This window comes from Salvelinus fontinalis, chromosome 35 (genome assembly GCF_029448725.1).
Source record: "Salvelinus fontinalis isolate EN_2023a chromosome 35, ASM2944872v1, whole genome shotgun sequence".
NCBI lineage: Eukaryota > Metazoa > Chordata > Actinopteri > Salmoniformes > Salmonidae > Salvelinus > Salvelinus fontinalis.
The window spans coordinates 8,302,591-8,323,238 of NC_074699.1; the positions used below are offsets into that span (position 1 = coordinate 8,302,591).

At 42.1% G+C, this 20,648-nt stretch overlaps 1 protein-coding gene across 2 annotated transcripts in view; it reads left to right on the forward strand.

Annotated features, from left to right (window-relative positions):
- The first annotated feature begins 1,257 nt into the window (after window positions 1-1,257).
- daam2 (dishevelled associated activator of morphogenesis 2) overlaps window positions 1,258-20,648 on the forward strand; it is a 216,476-nt gene continuing 197,085 nt past the window's right edge. For both annotated transcript variants that reach the window (XM_055899171.1, XM_055899172.1), the window contains exon 1: window positions 1,258-1,517. The gene's annotated coding sequence lies outside the window, so the exon portion shown is untranslated. The remainder of the gene's footprint in view (window positions 1,518-20,648) is intronic.

Sequence of the window (20,648 nt, forward strand, 5' to 3'; positions counted from 1 at the left end):
CTAACTCTCGATATACTGTATATGGCTTTGCTCTCTCCCATCTTTATCAGTATCAGAGAAGAAGAGGAGAAACAAGAGGGTCCACGCCCATCAGAACGTCTACACAATAAGCAGACCGATAAGCAGACTAATATAAGCAGACTAATAAGCAGACCGCCTGCCTCCTCGTCCCATAGTCAGGGTGGAGACAAGACCATCTTGTCAATATATCGGCTACAGTATCTGTCAGTAGTGAGTCACCTCCTAGGTCGTTGTCTTGTCCAGATGACATCATAGTTAAAACATCTCTATTTTCACCACGGAATCAATTTAAAAAAATGTGCCAATTCATATTTTTTTGGCCACTCAGCTCATGAGTTTGCAAAACCTTTCATTCCACTCATCCCTATCCACTGTAAATTCTTCCAATTCCCATTATTGAATAGACATTGTCCCAATCAAATAAATAAGTTCCCTATATTGCACACATTCCTTTACCCCTCCCACCACCACCTCCCCCACCCCATACCCAGCCAGTCTCTCTATCGAAGAGAATATTATTATTTCAAGATAAAAATGTATGTTAGGGGAGCTGGGTCAACGTGCGCACAGAATTCACAATTAATGAGGGATTATGGGCCGCGAGAAGATCAAAACTCAGTGGTCATAGCTTTCTTCATATTTCAGGGGATTATATTCTTAGGATGTTGCTAAGCAGCAGCCTGGGCCTGGTACCTTGTCTTATTAGTGTTTAACCAACCCTTATTCACTGTAGCTCTGCAATGCCCTGTAATGTACAGTATGGCAACTGAAGACCGTGGCCACATAGAGATTTTGCCACATGGTTTTTAACAAAGATGACTGCATGAAAAAACACACACTATGTCTGCCTTTGTGCGGTATGCAGCCAATCCGGAAATAGTTGACAAACAAAAACGGACAATAATTGGTGACTGCTTGGTGAATGCGTGTAAACCTATAATTTAATCACAGCCTTTTCGACGACCACAGGATGATATTTGAATGTAACTGTAACTGCAGGTCACACCAACATATGGACAGGGATAGACAAAATGTTACACTTTATCAATACATAATAGATGGACATTTGAACAACTATCAGCAAACTGTTATCAGTTATATGCAGCCCAACCCAACTACGTTTGGCTACTACCACACACACACACACACACACACGCGGTAACACTGTGTGTGTGTAACACTGTTTACAGGGCATCAGCTGTGCAATAATAGTATACAAGAGCGGTACCTTTAAGAGGGTATGAGTAGGAGGGGTGATGGCCGTGTTTCGACTAATTTCTACTTCTCTGCTCGTTTACACAAACCGGTCACATTCGCTGTGAGTGTAGCGGGCGAATGAACAAGTCTGCGGGAGAGCGAGGCAGGCGACTTAAACCTACGAAGTAGGCATCGTTCTTTATTGGCTTTAACCTGTCTTGTGTGGTTGTGTCTTTTGATGGTTACAACTTCAAGGGATTATTATCGAACGACACGTTTCCCTGAAATGAAACCAGTCGGTAAGTCACAAATGTATGTTATATTTGCTGATAATGGTTAGGCTAATTTGGAGCGCTCCCCTCGTTTGGTTTTCATAGATTCAATGGCCAGTGCCAGAAGAAAGGTAAAACCACATCCTCCACTTCGCTATTTAGTCAAATTGTGGTAGTCTATTGGACATGTGTCATGGCACTGGTACTTTGTAGATCAATGTTTTGTGCGTGTATCCAAATGTAAGTTGCGTAATTTAATTGTATGTGGCTATACTTCCTTCCACTCATGATGGCTACTATGAAACCTAGATATGCAAATTTGGCCAATAAAATGATTATGATGAGAGATCATTGCTTTCTGTGGAGCAGTACACAACATTTGTTTCACGGTAACACACACCAAAGGGCAATTCGTAGGCTATGTATTTAGCCTAATCGAAAAGCACCACCATTACCTACCAAAATAATGTATGAGAACACCAGCTGGAAGGTAAATCGTTAGATGCGTAATACCGTTTTGCTCACGAACATGCATAGCGTTATGTGCGTCAGCTGGGATGGTTTAGCAAATGGTTTTGGAAGAATTTTTGCTAAAAATGACATATCAGGCTTTATATGTTAATGTCCATTGTTGGGCTACTATACATTGTGCTTGTGCAGGCCAGTTTGATTTAATCGGCGTACGGTTTCTGTTTTTGACTACAATTATATTTGCTGTGTATGTTCAGTAGGCTAAACTGTGATGACTTTTGTCATTCCCGTCGCTACAGATGGAGGGCACTGTCTGACCTCAACATTTCTGTCAACAAGACAGAGTGGAAAATACAGTATCGTAATCTGGTCAGTAGTCTATCCATGGCTTTTCTTAAATCTTGCTGTACAATTTGGCTTGTGAAACATTTCGGGTGTGTTTTACACAACCAATTTGTCAAAATATGTCTCCCTTGTAAAGAATAAAACTCTGTGCTTGCAGCGGCTTATGGTAGAGAAATTAACATTCAATTCTCTGGCAACTGCTCTGGTGAACATTCCTGCAGTCAGTATGGCAATTACACACTTTCTCAACTTGAAACATCTGTGGCGTTGTGTTGTGACAGCTGCACAGTTTAGTGGCCTTTTATTGACCCCAGCACACGGTTCACCTGTGTAATGATCATGCTGTTTAATCAGCTTCTTGATATGCCACAACTAGCAGGTAGATGGATTGTCTTGGCAAAGGAGAAATGCTCACTAACACAGAACCCAAACTGGCTGCGCGCGTGCGCTATCGTGCATAAATGTATTTTGTCTCCCTACACCAAACGAGATCACAACACGCAGGTTAAAATATCAAAACAAACTCTGAACCAATTACATTAATTTGGGGACAGGTCGAAAAGCATTAAACATGTATGGCAATTTAGCTAGTTAGCTTGCACTTGCTAGCTAATTTGTCCTATTTAGCTAGCTTGCTGTTGCTAGCTAATTTGTCTTGCAATATAAACATTGAGTTATTTTACCTGAAATGCACAAGGTCTTCTACTCCGACAATTAATCCACACATAAAACGACCAACCGAATCGTTTCTAGTCATCTCTCCTCCTTCCAGGCTTTTTCATCTTTGAACTTATGGGGTGATTGGTATCTACACTTTTACCACAACAATCGGCAAAACATTTAGTCTTTCAATCACCCACGTGGGTATAACCAATGAGGAGATGGCACGTGGGTACCTGCTTCTATAAACCAATGAGGAGATGGGAGAGGCAGGACTTTCAGTGCGATCTGCGTCAGAAATAGAAAGGAGTTATATTTTAGCCGTTGGCATTGCAGACGCTCGTTGGCGCGTGCGAGCAGTGTGGCTGCAATAATTGAATAACATGGATTTCGAAATTTATTTTGCGACGTGTCCGGTCTGGTCAGCGTGTAACAGGGAGGTAAACAAATTTGTGCAACAATTTGAAAGAAATAAGCTTTTTGTGCCTATGGCAAATTTATGGGATCTTTTATTTCAGCTCATGAAACCAACACTTGACATGTTGCTTTGTATTTTGGTTCAGTATACATTTTAAGTTAAATATTAGCTTTTGTCTGAAGCTGAAAAATACCAAAAATTCAAAAGCTGATTTGACCTATGCCCTGACAAGGCTTTTAAGCATCTATCTTCACTACTGCTAGAGTACTGTAGCTTTTATTGGTCTACTGTACTTCAACAACAGATGTACTCACATTGGATGGGTTAATTTTTATGATCCAAACCTTCTAAGAGCCTAATACATACTCTTAGAGTAGGTTTACCCCATTAAAGTACTTGGTAATGTAAAAACATGTATTCAGGTAAGACACATGCAATCTGGGAAGCTGTTCAATGTTCCTAATCTTGATATATGTGACTCACCACCTGGATTCGGTCTTATGTGGAATTGTGTTTTTTTTACATTGGATAAAAGTAGAGGCTCAGAGCTACAAAATGGTATATCATGCACTGCATTTTTGAGGAATAATGGGAAAGTAATTCTGCTTTGAAAGTTGATCAACTTGTAAACTCACTTTTGAGAAAATGTCCTTTGAATGTTTTGGAATCGAGAGAAGAGCTCTTTGTCTACACCCATTCAGCATCGTTCACACCCTCTTTAAGCTTTAGCCCCACCCATCTAGTTTTGCTCTCGGAGCATTGAGCGCACACCTGGCGCTCTGGCTGATGATTTGTTACCTCTGGATAACATGAAAACAGCCTAACCAGCTCTGCTGGCAACAATTTCATTACGCCATTTTTGCAGATGTTTACTGACAATGGCCATATTCAATGGGTGTTGTACACTTTAGCTTAAGACATGTAGCTAGCTAGGTAAACAATGAACCTAGCTAGGTAAACGTGTAAGATCACACACGTAACGTTTGCTAAAGAGCCAGCCAGCTAACAATAGCTAGTTAAACAACAATGAACACAGTGCCACATTATGTCATTACGACCCTGCATTAATATTCTGGAGGCTAACTAACCAGGTTCAATGTTAGCTAGCTAACATTAGCCTCTAACTAGAAATACAAATGGCTCTGGGATATGAATAATATCAGCTAGGGAGCCAGCCAGTTAACGTTAGCTAGCTCGCTAAAGTACACTTTAGCTTGAAATTAGAAACATGTAACATCTGAAAGTCTAGCATTAGCTAGCTACAGTATCTTACCTGTATACATCAGCATGCATGTTGGACTCGTCTCCCTGTCACGGATTCCATGCTTGGCCTTAGTTTGAAGATGTAATCCGGAGACATGTCCATCTCTTTAGCTATCATACTCTAATTCCACTGATTTCAAAACTTGATCCTCCAGAAAGTGGAGAGCAACACTTATGCAGCTCCACTACACAATACATTTCCAAAAAAGCTGCGTTCGACAGGATTACCAACAGACAGACCAACTCAAATGGACAGAAGCCGTCTATATGGCAGACCAATCCGAACTCCTCTCTCAGCATGTCCAGCCCACTCGTCTCAGCCAATCATGGCTAGTGGGAAGGTTGCTGACTTTATCTGTGGCTTAACCAACAAGGCTCGTAATTTAACAATTGTATTCCTATTTACAGATGGCATACAAGTTTGTTATTAAGGCAATTGAACTAAGCTCATGAGACTTACTATATTGACTCTTTAAATACTGTAACTTAATGTCTCAAGAGCATAGCGCACCTATCTTACCCTGTCATAACCTAAAATATAAGGTTGCGTTGCTCCATTGTTTATAATAGGAACAAAAACCATGTATAGCTTCAAAAGCTGTCAACTACTGAGCTGTCAACTACTGAGTAGCTTTATATATTAGGCTAATGTCAAATGTAGGGTTAAGGAATGGTTTCGTGAACTAGAATTCATTTGGGCTGGAGATTTTCCAGTCCTCTTGCTTTTTAGTCCAGGAAAACCTCCCCATAATGTTTAAATGGGTGCAATGTGATGTCTTACTCTAAACACGTTTACGTTACCCATCTAAAGCTCATTTCCTGCATTTTATCACCATCTAATATGCTGTCTCTATTTAGAACAAAAAGTTGGGAAAAATGCCTACAGTCATCAAGCTAGGTAAGATGTCATTATTGAATATGTTTAAGTGATAAGACTGAACTAGATCAAAGGTAATTCAATAATATTGTGTTGCACCTGTAACCAATAGCCTAACAAATGAACAACTCTTGACAGTCAAGTCTTTGTATTTTTCTCTTTATCAAGACATCCTCTATCAAATTTCAGCCAGACCGCCCAGCCAGCCCGAGCCTCCTGCACCCCCCCCCCCCCCCCCACCAGTCTATTCAAAACTCAACTCTCTCCCAACACAATCTCCTTTCCAGTTTCCACCTGAAAACAGTTGTATTAAAATAAGGAAAGGTTTGGGAACCAAAAATAAATAAAAATAGTCAAAATATACATTAACACAAACCGCAAATCCTCCATATAATTAAACAGAGGCCTAATAGTACTGTAGAGCTCTTTATTTGCACACACTATTTGGGTAGCCCCGTCCTGTGCCTAGGGGTCCACCACCCTGCAGCATCCCAACCCAACACACCCCGCTCAGCTTTAGAATCTTAGTGAAATATTATTGGTTTCGGGTTAAGGCCAGAGTGACAACCCACAGGACGGCAAACCCCCAGGCCCAGGACTGAGCAGCCCAGCAGCTAGGGATTGCCTAAATGGGCATGTTTTAAATACAGGTTCCTTTAGTCGTACTGTGTTCCATATAAGGCATCCAGACCGTATGAAAGTTGCCCAGTATACCCTTAATCTTGTAATAAATCAAACCTAGTGATGCATACTTTTACAGTTTGAGAGGATAACCAAAATTACAAATAATGGCAATGCATTTCTTACCCGCTATAAATGCTTGGTTACAGTCTCTTCAGATAAGTCTCCAGTATCAACATTTCGAAGCAAACAAAAACAGGGAGACTGAAGAATCTGTAGACCTGCTGAGATAAAAGTATATGGTCTTTGCCAGAATTCAGCCAGCCTTCACAAAAACATAACATAAGCCTTAGGGAAGTATTCAGACACCTTGACTTTTTCAACAAATTGTTAGTTTACAGCCTTTTAAAATGTATGAAATATTTTTTCCCCTTGTCAATTTACACACAATATCCCATAATGACAAAGCAAGTGTTTGCAAGTATTCAGCCCCTTTACTCAGTATTTTGTTGAAGCCCCTTTGGTCTTCTTGGGTATGACACTACAAGCTTGGCACGCCTGTATTTGGAGAGTTTCCCCCATTCTTCTCTGTAGATCCTTTAAAGCACTGTCAGGTTGGATGGGGAGCGTCACGATACAGCTATTTTCAGGTCTCTCCAGAGATGTTCGATCAGGTTCAAGTCCGGGCTCTGGCTGGGCCACTCAAGGACACTCAGAGACTTGTCCCGAAGCCACTGCTGTGTTTTTTGGCTGTGTGCTTAGGGTCGTTGTCCTTTTGGAAGGTGAACCTTTGCCCCAGTCTGAGGTCCTGAGTTCTCTGGAGCAGATTTTTATTAAGGATCTCTCTCTGCTCCATTCATCTTTGCCTCGATCCTGACAAAGTCCCTGCCGCTGAAAAACATCCCTCCATCATGATTATGCCACCACCATGTTTCACTGTAGGGATGGTGCCAGGTTTCCTCCAGACGTGACTCTTGGCATTCAGACTCTTGGTTTCATCAGACCAGAGAATCTTGTTTCTCATGGTCTGAGAGTCTTTTAGATGCCTTTTGGCAAACTCCAAGCGGGTTATGTGCCATTTTACTGAGGAGTGTTTTCTTCCGTCTAGCCACTCTTTCATAAAGGCCTGATTGGTGGAGTGCTGCAGAGGTGGGAGAACCTTCCAGAAGGAGAACCATGTCCACAGATGAGCTCTGTCAGTGACCATCGGGTTCTTGGTCACCTCCCTGACCAAGGCCCTTCTCCCCGATTGCTCAGTTTGGCCAGGTAGCCAGCTCTAGGAAGATGGTTTGGTGGTTCCAAACTTCTTCCATTTAAGAATGATGGAGGCCACTGTTTTCTTGGGGACCTGCAATGCTGCTGAAATGTTGTGGTACTCTTCCCTAGATCTTTGCCTCGACACAATCTTGTCTCTGCGCTCTATGGACAATTCCTTCGACCTCATGGCTTGATTTTTGCTCTGACATGAACTGTCAACTGTGGGACCTTTTATATAGACTGGTGTGTGCCTTTCCAAATAATGTCCAATCAATTGAATTTACCACATGTGGACTCCAATTAAGTTGTAGAATTATCTCAAGGATGATCAATGGAAATAGAATGCACCTGAGCACAATTTTGAGTCTCATAGCAAAGGGTCTGAATACTTATGTAAATAAGGCATTTCTTTTTTAAGAAATTTACTAATTTCTAAACCTGTTTTTGCTTTGTTATTTTGGGGTTTTGTGTGTAGATTGCTAAGGATTTTTTATTTATTTAATCAATTTTAGAATAAGTCTGAGATCTGGCTAAGCTTGAAATATTGTTATCAGGTATCCTATTGAAATATTGAGTGCAATAGTCTAGGGTCTACACCAGAGGTTAATGGTTCTGTAGGAGGAAGGTATATGGTGGAGGCAATTAAGCTTGGAATGCAATGTGTAAAGTAAGTGTAATCACATGTGTCAGACACTGATAAGGATGGAGAGATGTGGTTTAGTGAGGAAGGGGGTCAGGCCAGGTCACATTAAGGGAGAAGGAACAGTTTATTGCCCTTATCGCTTTACATCTGTATTGCTAGACAGCAAGTTATGTTTAGAGAGGAGACTCCACACACATTGGAGTGTATATATACTACCACTGGTGGAAATATATTTTTGTCTGTTGAGCTGTTTGAGTGAATAAACTTGGTTGGAGATTTTATAGTGTCCGTAACGTAACAAAGTAGAACAAGTCAAGGGGTCTGAATACTTTCCGAATGCACTGTATGTCCCCTTTTGTGTGTTACACTCAGCAATGTTATTCCTCTGCTGGAGGTGTATGTAATTGTTTCACTGGCATATAGCACATTCTATGGATGGTCTTAAACTGCAGTCATGTGTCTGAGATGATATGAACATGACTGGGCATTCGAACATATCTGTATCCATTTATCATCAATAGCTTCTACCAGATCTTCAAAAAAATGTATTACATGTTTTGTGTCATTGGCAAAAGCCTCTATCAACACTTAATACAGTTTGTAAATCAACTTTGGAGGTTTGTCAGACTGCCTTAAAATAGCAACTGGCTTGTCCGGTGTTTGCTGCAGAGAGAACAAAGTGTTGTATCTGCAAAAATCCACATCATCTCCATCAGACTGGCCTTCCCTGGCTGCCTGTCCCTGCTGAGACTACTGTTACCATCTGATCCTCCTAAAATGAGGCATGATAAAGAATTTCCATAATGGGAATGAGGCAGAGGTGTGGACTCGAGTCACAAATATGATGACTTGCAACTCGACTTGGACTTGAGCCTCTTGACTTGAACTGACTTGATATCCTCCCCGAGCCCAAATATAAAAAATGATGCTATTAAAAAAAAGTGTGCAGCGCATCAACTCTTCATTTAACGGATTAGTTTGGATTGGACAGCAGCCAATCAAATTGTGCCAGCTGAGAAATAGTTGTGCGTGGCAGTGCAGAGGAACTTCGGCGAGTAAATTCAAAATGGAGCCCTTGGATAGATGATACCACAAATTATTATTTTCGGATATAAAGACGACGCTGTATCAACAAAAAAACGGATTGCGACTTGCGAAACAATGCGGGAAGAAAATTACAGACGGCGGCGCAACAATTTCCAACTTTGTTCGACATTTGAAGCTGCACAAAGAATGGTAAGTCGTGGCTAATATAGCCGACAGCTATATAATTTATAACGTTAATAGTGTAGCATGTAGGCTAACGTAACGTTAAATCAATGAGCCTCCACACAGTCAGTGCGGGAACGTGATCATTGCACCCAAGATTGAGCAACAACTGGCTAGGCAGTTGGTAGCCTAAAGCCTGCCTGACATTACTGCTGCTCCTAAAACCATTGATATACGTTAGCCTACTGTAACCACACAGAGAGTGTGTGTTGGGTGATTTTTGTACAAGCCTACATCGTCCGACTGCGATCCTCGATAGTCGATCACTATCGGGGGGGTCTTTCTCATGGCTACCTATGTATTTCCATGGAAATATAATGTTTATTTGGAAAGTAACACAAAGATATTATTAAAAGCATTCATGATTTTCCTAAATGTAATTATACTAACTATTACTCTTGTTAAAAATATGAAATGGTTTTACATTTGGTGAAGAGCACATTATGACTTTTTTTAAGGACTTTGACTTGATACTTGACGGTCTTGACTTGGGACTTAAGTGCTAAGACTTGTGACTTGTAAACAATGACTTGGTCCCGCCTCTGGAATGTTAATTTATACATTTTTGATTCTATTCTTGTATAATATATGGTTTAATAATTGAAATGCCCATTATTCCCAGATCCCAGACTAACTTTATGCTTAACATGCTGTCCTGTAGCTACTCTAGGTCTACCCATTTTCAAGATGGAACTTTTGTATCGTTCACTGATATTGTTAATCTACTTCTAAATTCACCTGAGCTCTGTAGACTGGTCTTCCCTGGCTGTCTGAATCTGCTGGGACCCCTGTCACAATCTGATACTGCTAAGACATGAGTGTAGTGTAGTGCACAGTCAGTACACAAGAGGGCCGCATTCCCGCGGGATGCCTGCGGGAACTGCAGGTCCCAACCCAGATCATTACGGCGCAGTCGGCATTTGTCATTATGTGGGGGCAGGAGCAGGTGGTCAGACAGACGTCTTTGAGATGATAAATAGTTTTGTTGTCCCACATATGATCGATCCTCTTTCTGCTTTTGTACGCGTTAGCCTACCTATTGTTTAAAAAGCACATATTTCTCGCATTATTCACACACACAGATTTCGCTGCTTCAACTTCAGTAAGCGTCACATTTTATTGGTCACATACACATGGTTAGCAGATGTTTAATGCGAGTGTCGCGAAATGCTTGTGCGTCTAGTTCCGACAGTGCAGTAATATCTAAACATTCCCCAACAACTACCGAATACACACAAATCTAAAGAGGTGAATGAGAATATGTACATGTGATTTTATGGATGAGCGATAGATGGTGTAAAATACAGTATATACATGTGATATGAGTAATGTAAGATATGTAAACATTATTAAAGTGGCATTATTTGGAGTGCATTGTGTAAAGTGACTAGTGATCTATTTATTAAAGTGGCCAGTGATCCTCTGAGTTAGTGACTGCTGTTTAGCAGTCTGATGGTTTTGATGGAAGCTGTTTTTCAGTCTCTCGGCCTAGTTCCTAGCTCAAGTTGTGCCTGTGTGTAGTTTCATTGCAAATAGAGTAGGCTGCCTCCTTGGGTGGAGAATCACGTGGCAGTTAATTTGAATATGACATTACGTTTAATGATTTAGACTGTAGTTTTACTACAGTGTCTGTAAATGTATAATGGAAAGAAGTGGAGGACGCTCAACCAACGTGAGTTTTGATCATGATTGAAAAGGCCCAACGCACACAGGGTAGGCTATGGTGAGCAAGTGTTTTGATTACCCATTTTGTCTCTGCCTGCAAGTTGTCCTCCTAAAAGTTAAGCTATATCCTATAGGCCTATGCAAGTCTCGCTGTCATTTTTGTTTTCTGCTTCAAGTTCAGTAGCCATACCTGCGAGATGGAATAAATAGAGTAGGCTATAGTCTACGACTGGGCGGAGAAGCACGGGGCGGATATCCTTCTGAGGAAATGTACTTCTTAAATAGATTAGACTATAGTTTACTACATTGCCTAGAGAAAAATATTGATCACCTATCTTTCTCCATTTGGAAAATCGTCTGACTCCTAAAAGGTAGGCTATAAAAATAGCTCAAGAGAAAGGGCAAGTCTGTCCAACTCTGCTCTCTTCAAGTTACTTCTAGCTTATTGGCTGATATGAGTACATGCTGTATTTCTCACTTTGACTGAGACTCGTTTGTCATCTTAATTCTGTCCATCCTTTTTCATTTTCTCCTTCAACAAAAATGACATGTTGGCCCCCATGTATCTAATTAGTTAGCTTTCCTTCATTGTTTTGCTGTAAAAGATTGTTTTGAGTTACATCGACACCTTTCTTGAGTATTCAAACGGAAGGAAGTGGTCATAATCTTTTTGTGATTCGAGTGTCGCTGTTGACAATTAGGTCATTTATTGGAGGGAATTTCAAGTGCCAATTGGAAAATGCTAATATTTTAAAGCCTCGCATGATTTTATATTACAGTTTAATAGACCAATTTGATTGGGTACTTGGCATACCTTTGTCCATTCCAGGTCGTTAGTGCTTGATAGATGTGATAAACTGTTCGATTTAAACTCAATATCTGGCAATGTAATCGCACCTCACCTGTTCGCTGGGATTTCTTTGCCAGTAGTTAGGGCCTTATGGATGAAAGGATTGGTGCGGGTTGTCACATTTTTAATCAGACCAACCCTTTGGGAGTAGGTGTTTTGAGGGATTTGGAAATGTAATGCTGTTGAAGGAATTTGTGTAAATGTGCAATGCATGTACTTTTACACGCATCAAGAGGCCAGCGTTGAAACCAGAGCTCACCGTGTTTGAGTCAACAATGGATGAATTAGTAGGAAAGTCACAGGCCCGAGTGCAACACAGTGTGCATTTGAAGGACTGCGTTATGGTAAAATTCGGCAAGCTTTTAATACACAAGTTCTTCAATTTCAGCTTTTCAGTGAGCTATGTTTAGCGCAAAGTCACTTTTGGTTTGTTTTTGAGTTGAATTCAAGCCTCTTTTGGCACATTTGTGTGTTTTTTTTATTTTATATTTTTGTCCTATTTTGATGACACATGCTCGTCCGGCTACCTGTATGTTTTGGATGGAGTGGATGAAAAACATGTCTGCCATCCAAGAATAACAGGACGTGACTGGCTGGGCTAAGGCCGTCTCATCTTGGCCATGTCCCAGAGTAGTGCACAGACTGCTGACAAGGCAGGTAAGGGGCTTTTTGGCAATGGGGCAGAGATGTGTGTGATGAATGGAAATCAAGCGCTGGGCAGTAGGTGTTGGGTGCAGAAACCACTCCATTCTCCCCTGGATGGTGTGAGGTTTGCTTGCTCTACCGGGAAAGATGTCGTGGTTGACAAGGGTTCCTGCCAGTCGCGGGGTAAGGTGAGAAGCTGGGCTGGGCTAGCTGCATGGGCGGACAAGCAGAGGGTACTTAGAGGCGTGAGCAGCTGCTGTGTAGACACCTATGCACACATCAATACAGGACACACATGATCACAAACAGACACGTGCTATAGAATGGGCCAAAGGGATACACCTCATAGTGCCCATCCATTAAAGTACATGGACAGACATCAACATGCACCCACACAGAAGGAAGGCTTATCAAAACAACTGTTTTACTAATCCCAGATTCGTCCATCGGACTGCCATAAGGTGAAGCGCGATATATCAATCCAGAGAGCGTGTTTTTCGATTGCTCCAAAGTCCAATGACGGTGAGCCATATACCACTCCAGCCGACCCTTGGCATTGCACATGGTGATCTTCGCCTTGTGTGCGGCTGCTCGGCCATGGAAACCCATGTCGTGAAGCTCCCGACGAACAGTTCTTGTGCTGACGTTGTTTCCGGAGGCAGTTTGGAACTCTGTAGTGAGTGTTGCAACCGAGGACCCATTCTGTGAGTTTGTTGCCTACCACTTCGCAGCTGAGCCGTTGTTGCTGCTGGATGTTTCCATTTCACGATAACAGGACTTAGTTGACCGTGGCAGCTTTAGCAGGGCAGAAATTTGACAAACCGACTTGTTGTAAAGGTGGCATCCTGTGACGGTGCCACATTGAAAGTCGCTGAGCTTTTCAGTAAGGCCAAAGGAGATTGCATAGCTGTGTTCTCAATTTTATACACGTCAGCAAAGGTGTGGCTGACATAGCTGAATCCACTAATTTGAAGGGGTGTCCACATACTTTTGTATATATAATGTGCCTCCTTTACCTCGTACCCCTGCACATCGAATCAGTACTGGTACCCCCTGTATATAAGTTATTGCTACTCAATTTTCAAAAATGTCTCCCTGCATTGTTGGGAAGGGCCCGTAAGCATTTCATTGTTTATGAAGCATGTGACGAATAACATTTGAATGATTTAAGTTTTATCTAACCGTGGAAGAGAAGTCAGATTTCTGCCAGGATAGAACTGATTCTGATACAAAAAGGTTTTCTGTTGAGTGTTTTGCATTGATCTGTGTCAGGTCTTGTAGAAACTCCAAATATAAATGAAGTGGGGAAAATAGCATACCCATGTCGTGGGCAGAATGGAGAGAGAAATGTGCAGCAGTTGCTGAATGCACTTTTATTTTTGGAACTATATTCAAACGTAAAAAAAATAATTTTAATTACATCTTAAACAAAGCTTTTTCATTGTTTTAAAATAGGCCTACAAATGTTTTGCTTGGCTGAAACATGACTTTATACTGTGCTGTATGCTAGAATATTGGACATACACTGTCTCCCCTCATTTCAATTTTAAGCCTCCATCTCTGTCTACCAATCAGGGCCCCAGAAGAGTCAGAGGACACACTCAGTGAAGTGTTACAGCGGGTGTGTTTGAGGACTCGGGCTGATCTGCTTGATTCTCAGAGATGTGAATAGGGACACTGACATTTCAGTGGGGATTAAGGAAGCATGGTAAACACATACTAGTTTTGGGCTTGAAAAATACTTACTGTGCCTTTGGGGAGTATTCAGACATTTTCTTATGTTACAGCCTTATTCTAAAATGTATTAAGTTGTCCCCCCCCCCCCCCCCCTCATCAATCTATACACCATAATGACAAAGAAATTATATTTTTTTTAGGAATTTTTGCAAATTTATTAACTTAAATATCACATTTTACATAAGTATTCAGACCCTTTACTCAATACTTTGTTGAAGCACCTTTGGCAGCGATTTACAACCTCTTCTTCTTGGGTATGACGCTACAAGCTTGGCACACCTGTATTTGGGGATTTTCTCTCATTCCTCTCAGCAGATCCTCTCAAGCTCTGTCAGGTTGGATGGGGAGCATCGATGCACAGCTAGTTTTAGGTCTCTTTAGAGATGTTCGATCAGGTTCAAGTCCGGGCTCTGGCTGGGCCTCAAGGACAGTCAGAGACTTGTCCTGACGGCACTCCTGCGTTGTCTTGGCTGTGTGCTTTTGGTCGTTGTCCTTTTGGAAGGTGAACCTTCGCCCCAGTCTGAGGTCCTGAGCACTCTGGAGCAGGCTTTCATCAAGGATCTCTCTGTACTTTTCACCGTTCATCTTTGCTTCGATCCTGACTAGTCTCCCAGTCCCTGCCGCTGAAAAGAGTGACCATCAGGTTCATGGTCACCTCCCTGACCAAGGCCCTTCTAGGAAGAGCCGGCCAGCTCTAGGAAGAGTCTTGGTAGTTCCAAACCAGTTCCATTTAAGAATGATGGAGGCCACTGTGTTCTTGGATCTTCAATGCTGCGGAAATCTGTGCCTCGACACAATCCTGTCTCGGAGCTCTATGGACAATTCCTTCAAACTCGTGGCTTGGTTTTTGATCTGACATGCACTGTCAACTGTGTGCCTTTCCAAATCCTGTCCAATCAATTGAATTTAACTAAGGTGGACTCCAAGTTGTCAAACATCTGAAGGATGATCAATGGAAACAGGATGCACTTTAGCTCAATTTCGAGTCTCATAGCAATTGGTCTGAATACCTAATAAGGTATTTTACATCTGCAAAAAAATCTGAACTTGTTTTCACTTTGTCATTGTGGTATTGTGTGTAATCAAATTTAAATAATGCTGTAACGTAACAACGTGGGAAAAAATCAAGGGGTCGAATACTTTCCGAAGGCACTATGTGAGCCTCAGTAAATGCAACACCTCCAATGAATATATTTAAGTCATTGCATTTGCAACTTGGTTCTTTGTTAGATGAAATGAATAAGAGAATATTACTTCTTTGTCATGGGTTGGGTGTTACTCCTGAGGTTGAGAAATTGACCAGTGGTCCCTTTTTTTTTTTAAGTCCATGTTTCATGTTGGACTAACGGTTTGTCACTAACCCTCTATACGTCTTGGTTTCCTGTCTAGTTTGTCAGTGGAGGGTCGTGTTGGGAGAGTGTTTAATGTCTTTTCACTTCAGGCAGTTGTCTGGCCTACTATACAGTATTTGTGTCTGGCTTGGGGGGCCTAGTGTTCACGGTTGGTTGGTGGGGCAGTGGTGCTAGGGTCTGAATCGTCTGGTCTGTTTCCCTCACACAGTAGTGGGGCTGTGAAACACCTGAGTCGGATAGGAACGGCAGCGTGGCAGGAATGCCCCCTTGTGCCAACCACAACTGGCATCAGAACGGGACGAGGCTTGTCCAACCGTGGCGCGATGCTACGATATTAACAGGCACTGAATGCATGTGGGCTGGCTCCCACACTTACTTTCCACAGCGCGTGTCCGTCTCTCTGTCGCTCCTTTGTTGCCTATTGGTCTCCCTCTACCCCTTTCTACTCCATCTTATGCATTTCTTTAACTTGAGGTCCATATCTTAAAATATACATACTTACATAGCATGGGAACTGTAGCACGATTTATCATATGCAGTTATGCAACTTGTAATGAATCTACTCCATTTTACATTTTAGTCATTTAGCAGACGCTCTTATCCAGAGCGACTTACATACCTGTCTGGCCTACTAAGCCCGAAAGCCACCCATTTTATACAGACCATAGTTTAAGTTCCTACGAGGAGGAAGTCTCCTTGCCTAATGGGATCTATTAAACAAAACAGTGGAAGAAGCTTTCTTATTCTTAACCCCCCCCCCCCCCCACCCCCACCTCTTCTTCCTACACTTTTCCCCCCCTCCTCCTCAGTCTCTCCATCTTCATTTCCTCTGTCAGTTCCACAACACCCACGGCAACGTAATCGCACGGTTAATTAACTCATTCTGCATGCTCAATTGTAGAAAAAGATGCCTCCAAGTTCTGTTTTCATGTTCCCTTTCAACACGACGTGTTATCGTTGTCTACTGCCTTGACACCAGTGTTACTGTTGCGAGGAGAGCCTTTTCCTACCTGTCCCAGTACTTATGAATGGAAACAGTGGTTTGCTGCCTGAATAGCCTGTCTCTGTTTCTCCCACTAATTTATATTGGAGGTAATTTAAGCTTGGGCAGCTCTTTGAATTGTTTGAATTCAATGGAGAAGGGAGGCTGCATTTGCATCAATTCCTGCATAAATGATGGCTAGATAGGTTCCTCGGTTATTATCTGACGCAAACGCTTGCAGAGCAGGTGCAACACTTGGCCTAATTATTCCCTGAGAAATTAAAGGGCCGTCATGGGGAATGCTTTAGCACCAGGATAATGGGGGGGTTGTGAATATCCTAATACTTCTTGCAACCTGATGGCTTCAACCCCCTTCCATAATCCTCCTGCCCTATGCTCCTGCTCATCCCCCTTCACTCCTTCCCTGCCTCCATCACTTTCCCCAGACCACTGACTCAATGAAATGGTTGTTTCTGTCCCCCGTCTCCCTTGCAGTCACAGGCAATTAGTGTACGTTATAAACAGGCCGCAGGACGGATGCCGGGAGTGGGCATCCGACCCTCACACAGTTATCTAATATTACCCTGGGCTACCGTGAAAGAACCATGGTAGGGGGTGGTTTGTGGAGAAAAGGCAGGGTCTGTTTCTGGACCCTCACACGTGCTACACTGAGCACAAAGCCCCTCTTTTACTAGGGATCTGGTGCACATATGGAAGCATTTTCTTCAACCCCCCCCCCCCCAAGCAAAACCCATTTTCTTCCCCTTGACTGCAGGTTTCCCCGCACCTCCACTACTCACTCTGCTATCTACCTGAGGATAATTTGGGGGGCATTGACTACCTGGAAAAGGTTCTCTCTCCCTCTCCTTGTACCACAGAACCCTACTCAGGCACCCGACTGCCTCAATGTCTGCTCATTCACTTACAGGGCCTTGCCCTCCAGCCGCAGGAGTAATATGAGGAATCCTAATTGTAACTGTGTCAATGCTTCTGGTTAGGGCTTTCTTTGTCTGGCAATACCAGCCGTTCTAATGCAATGAGACAAGTATGACTGTTTCTGTTTTAGAATTTGACATGCGTACCTACTTAGGTCAGTCATTACCTGAGATTCTTGCAAAGGTACACCTTGCTGTCAGGCAGCAGCAGACCATTGGATCACATAAACATACATTTGTTGCATTCACTGCTTCACAGAAAGGACTTCAGGTTAGGTTCCTCCTTGCATTCCTTGCCTTGGTTCAAGATCGGTTCCTTGCGTTCAGGATCGAACATTCAGTGAAGTGTGCTTACGTCTCCCTAATTGGATTCGTAGAAGCGCAACACTAGATTAACAGCAGTACAACAGTAATACAATATTAGTGTGACATCATCTCGGAGCAGAGACCTTTGACTGCACAGCTGGGCGCAGATAACAGCCCAGCTTGGATGTTTATTTTTTCCCCCCACTGCATTCCAGCTTCTTATTTATAATAGCGATGATATCCAACTCCGGGGGTTACTTCTATATAAGGACATTTTGCAAACTCGCTAAAAAAAGGAGGGTTTGCGTGCTACATTTTCCAGAGATGTAACCTTTAGATTTCCAGCAGAGAGACATCGATCACACTGAAATAATTGTGAGTTTGGCAAGGGTCAAAGATTGCGAGATGCATGACTGGGCACCGTAGCGAAGCTCGGCAAAATCCGGAGGCTGCAAATGGAAAGCTGTAAAGCTCCTTCAGTGGGGATCTGCTTGTGGATCTCCCATGTATATCATGGAGTTTAGGGTTTGAAACTGTGGTCGGGGATTAACTGTACTTCTATATTATGCACGTAGTCAAAGCTGGAATGTAGGCCGGTGGAGAAAGGGAAACCGGCTAAATGAATTTGAATAATCCTAGCCCTTCTACGTAGAGGGGACAGTGTTTTATCCAGAGGCTCGACAAATGTTTATCTGATTTTGAATAATAAATAATATAATCTACCGCAACATTAAACTCTACGACATCAACAGTATTGCAGAACATATAGACCAGAACAATTTAGCAGTGTCCATCTGAATATGAGCCAGTCAAACTATACTGGTAGCCATATTCTTTGGTGATACACAATGTGGGCCAACAGCGCTGGTCAGATGAACACATTAAACAGACTCACGTCAGACTCCCGTTCATAGATCCTCAAAGTCCTTCCCATTTTTTTCAGTTTGGAAAGACTGTTGAAGTAGGAGTGGATGGGCCAGTTGGCCCAGCCGGGCCAGCCGCAAAGTCAAATGAGCTTTTTGGTCTTAAGGCTAGGCATAATGTTAGCAGTGTGGTTATGTTTAAAATCTGATTTTTTGACTTTGTAGCTAGGCTGGCTAGTGGCCACCCTGTAGGTCTCCAGGACAAGATTCATCCCAATAAATGACAACCTGAATAAAGAGGCTACGCCCAACACAGAGACCTGTGGAGAGGTTTGACCTTTTAACCTCTACAAACAGAACAAATGTCTTGGAGGGTTAAGTTGGTTATTAGACATATGCAAAGGGGTGGTCATTATATACTTTGGATTCAATTATGCTGACAGCTGGGGGTAGTCACCCAAGGGCATTTCAGACCAAGCTCTGGAGTCATCTGACTTATGTTTTACTCCTCCACCAAACCTCGACTGAACTATTCCTCCCTCAACTTGAAGACTGAACAATTTGATTCCATTTGTTATCTTAAGATCTACCATTGGTGATTTGTTTCCTAGGATAGAACTCTGCTAAAGACAAATGAGTCCCCCCACACCACCCAATTTAATGCCTAGCAGATGGTTTTCAGGGCCCTCATGAGAGCCAGTTTCATTATAGCGGTTGTTGTGGGTTGACTGACCTTCATGTCTTAAAGTAATGATGGACTGTTTATCTTTGCTTATTTGAGCTGTTCTTGCCATAATATGGACTTAGCCCTATTTGGTAAAAGACCATCTTCTATATACCAACCCTACCTTGTCACAACACAGCTGATTGGCTCAAACGCATTAAGGAAAGAAATTCCACATCTGCACTTCAGGTGACTACCTCATGAAGCTGGTTGAGAGAATGCCAAGAGTGTGCAAAGCTGTCATCAATGCGACGGGTGGCTATTTTGAAGAATATAAAATATTTAGATTTGTTTAACACTTTATTTTGTTACTACATGATTCCATACGTGTTCATAGTTTGTCTTCACTGTTATTCTACACATGTAGAAAATTGTAAAAAATAAAGAAAAACCCTTGAATGAGTAGGTGTTCTAAAACTTTGGACCGGTAGTGTAAGTATTCAGACACTTTACTCAGTACTTTGTTAAAGCACCTCTTACTGACATCTACCCTCTTTTCCAACAAGCATCCTCACCCATGCGCACCGACCCACTCCGGATGTCTATGCACTTTGAAATTTGGTCAGTCTGCCCTGGCCGGACCAAATCTGAACCAATCATAGATGTCTATATTCCGCATGTTTGGACAGTACAGAAGAGAACAGCACAGTGAAGAAAAGTACAGCAGAATAGAGTACAGCAGAATAGAGTACAGCAGAATAGAGTACAGCAGAATAGAGTACAGTAGAGCACACTAGTGTACTGAACATATCTACTTTACTGTACTGAACTCTACCGTACTGTGATGTCCAAACATGAGAAACATAGATGTCTATGATTGTTTCAAATTTGGTCTGGTACGGCCCATCCTAATGTCGTCTTGTTTGGGGGCGGAGCTCATTACAATAATAGCCAGTGTGTAGAATAATACCTAAATATGCAAAAGAAGGATATTTCTACTTTTTTTTTGTACCTATTGAGGATAACACCATGAAGAGGATGATATTCATATCCATAATTATTAGGGCTGGGAATTGTATTAGTGGCAAGAGATTTTAGTGGCAAGAGATTTTAGTTTGTATGTTAGCAGCAGCCACTCTGGTGCTGATTTTATATGTATTGCTATTCGAGGATCCAAACATATTGCTCACCATATGTATACTGCAGAGGGTCAAGAGGGAGCCATCAGTCATTGAAATAAAAGTGCTGAAAACAAATTTGGTCCGTAATTAAAAAGATGGAGAACAAGCTATAAAGGAAAAATATTTATATTTTTTTGTGCAGGTACAGCCAACT